This window comes from Condylura cristata, unplaced genomic scaffold, assembly GCF_000260355.1.
Source record: "Condylura cristata isolate star-nosed mole 26May11 unplaced genomic scaffold, ConCri1.0 scaffold00011, whole genome shotgun sequence".
Classification (NCBI taxonomy): Eukaryota; Metazoa; Chordata; class Mammalia; order Eulipotyphla; family Talpidae; genus Condylura; species Condylura cristata.
This window is the reverse complement of record NW_004567112.1, coordinates 26772444-26775669: the sequence shown is the minus strand read 5'-3', so window position 1 is coordinate 26775669 and position 3226 is coordinate 26772444.

Below are 3226 nucleotides of genomic sequence, written 5' to 3'. Positions count from 1 at the left end.
TCTTTGTCCAAGATTCCCTTTGGGGCCTCCCATGGTTGATTTGGGCCTGGCCCATGCAGTCTGCTCCTCTCCTCCCTCTGCTTTCCTCCTCCTCGTCTTCTTCCTCACCCCTCACAAGGCAGCTGCTGCAGTTGTGGTTGCCCTGATGTGGTGACCGAAGGGCAGCTCACCCCTTCCAGGGCATAGCTCTGTGAACTTATGAAATGACACTTGGTTTGTACCTTTGTTTCCCCAGACCTCCTGCAAGTGGCCTCGGGTTCAGGTGCCCACTGTCCAGCTGCGCTTGCTCCTGTTGGACCCAGCCTCTGGCCCCGTCCAGCTCTCAGTCATGATCTGGTTTCCTAGCCTTGGACCTGACATCTGTTTTGAGCTGAACTGATGGCTGGCCACTTTGCCAAAAATAATGGCCCCACTAATACCAGCCAGATGTTCTTTTGAAGCCCATTTATTTTTTTTATTTTTATTTTTTTAAAGATTTATTTATTTGTACATACAGAACTGGGGTACAGGCCAGAAGCTCAGGGGAGGCAAGAGGCTTCACCAGAGACAGAGTGGGGAACAGAACAGGCAGATGGACAAAGTACACTGCTGAGGGGAGCAGCGGGCGGGTCAGGAGAGGTCTGCCACGCCATGTGGTCACCTCCCGGGCAGGCGGGAATCGAACTCATGCGGAAGCGGCCTTAGATTCTCAGTGCTGTGCTTTAACCCGCTGCGCCACCAGGGAGGGCCGAAGCCCATTTATTTTTTCTTGAGCATTTGTTTAGTTTTGTTTTATACATGCAAGTATTGGATTCATTTGACTTTCATCGAGTTATGAGACATGATCTGATATTATTTCTTCCTAAATCTTTTTTCTTGTTACCCTAACACCACTCATCAATAGTTCACCATACCCATGAATTTGATCGATGACCTTTGAGTATCCTAATTTACAAGTGTAGTTCAGATCACTCTGGATCTTCTGTTTCATTTTTCTCTATGTTTATGTTTGTGAACACTGTCTCTGTGGCAGAAGTTTTAGAGTGTATCTGAATTTTTGGTAAAACTTGCTTCTGGCTCTCTCTCTTGAAAAAAGTTTTATTATGGAAAAAACTTCAGCACATATATAATTAACATAATAATGTGATGAACCCATGCATCCATTGTCTGACTTCAACCTTGACTAACATTTTGCCATTTTTGTTTTATTTTTATACCTCCACCAACTCCCCATTTCATTATTTTTATACCTTTTAAATGTAAAACTTTATATATATTAAAATGCATAAATTTTAGCTGCATGGTTTAAAAAAATTACTCCACCTGTGTAACCCATAACTCTCTTAAGACATAAAATATTTTCATCACCTCAAAGTTCCTTTGCGCCTCTTTACAGTCAAGCCTCCTTCTTAGAGGCAACCACTGTTCCAGCTTCTTTCACTGCAGATTAATTTTGCCTGTTCAGGAATTTTATATACATGAAGTCACAGTATTTACTTTTTATATGTAGTTTCTATCAGTCAGCAATGTGAGATGCATCCAGTTTGTCTCAACAGTGGGATCATTTTATTGCTAAGAAAACCCACTGTATAAGTAGATGATGATCTATTAGCCAAATCTAGGATATTTGACTGTTTCTCATTTTTAGCTATCATTAATAATGCACTTACGAGTATGTATAATCTTTATACAGGTGTCTTCCTTTCTCTCAGGTAAGTAGATGGCAGTAAAATTGCTGGGTCACATGGTAAGTGTATATTTAACTTTGTAAGCAGTTGTTCACCTGTTTATCAAAGCAGTTGCGTCATTTTGCAGCAATGTATGAGCACGCTGCCTGTTCTGCATCCTCATTACTGGTTTTAATAAACTTTTTAATCTTAGTTGTCATAATGCATGCTGAGATATTGCAATGTGGTTTTAATTTACATGTAATTAACAATATTGAGTGCTTCATCATGTACTTTTTGGCATTTGCATATGTTTATGATTTGTGCATTTGTATTTGCATGCAAATTCATATATTAATGTATAAAATATATTTGGAGGTGTGTGAGTATTTTGTCTGTCTTTTATTGGCATATTTAGCTTTTGATTATTGATTTGTTGGAGTGTAATGTTCTGGATATTTTCTTGGTCTGATACATGCTTGTGAATATTTTATCCCAGTCTGTAACTTGCCTCTTCATTTCCTAACAGTGTGTTTTGATTAGAAGTTTTTAATTTTGATGAACTCTAGTGTATTGATCTTTTCTTTTATGGTTATTGCTCTCTGTGTTCTGTCCAATAAACCTCAGGCTCCACAGACACTCTCCTGTTTTCCATTTCAGTTTAAGAAACACTTTGGTATTTTTTTCTTTCTTTTTTAGTATGTGGTATGACCATAGTCCAGTTTGATTTATTTCCATCTGGATTACCTATGCTGTTCCAGAACCATTTGTCGAAAAGACTTTTGTTACCCATGAATCATTTTTTGTCACTCCTTAATGCCAGAAACTGGCACCCATTCATGTGCTAAGCCTGTTCCTCACTCTTATCTTCAGCGTCCCATGAAATATTCCCCCAACCTGAGAATTGTTGGTAGGAAGGCCCTATTTTCTGTTAATGCCACATTAATTGTGTGAGGGCATAAACACATTCAGAGTTAAACTGAACTTTCAGCTGTCTATTTCCACTTCCCCAAAATAAAACTGTTTGGCATGACAGATGTGTGACTGCGCATGGTGGCTGAGATCTGCCTGGTTGTGTGATGTCCTCGAATACCCCAAAGACAGGCTGGACCTCTCCACCACAGGGATCCTGCATTGTGTCAGTCACATGGGGGTGTTGAGCAGAAGGCAGTGGAATAACGGAAAGTGTAACTCAGAAGAGGGCTTATCCAGTGCCTTCTGGAGCTCACATCACAGTGATATCAGTGTCTTCTCATCCACCAAAGATCAGCTTAGCCTAAAGGAGACTTTCTTAGGTTGAAAGCTTTTTGAGAAGGCATTTGTATCTATTATTTATGCCAGCAGAACCCAATTTAGGACTTGGTCCTGCAAATCATTATGCTGATTGAAGTAAGTTGAATGGCTGCATTTAAGAGAATAGTAGCTTGCGGTTCTTCTTTGTCTTCTAAATGGGCTCCTATTGAGTCTCTGTCAATGCTACCAAGGCAGTACTGTAGATTTCCACCTTCCAGTTGTTTTTGAAAACCAGGAAAGTAGTTTTCAATCCCTTCTTCCCTCCCTAAGTCTCTAGCCGCCAGTTC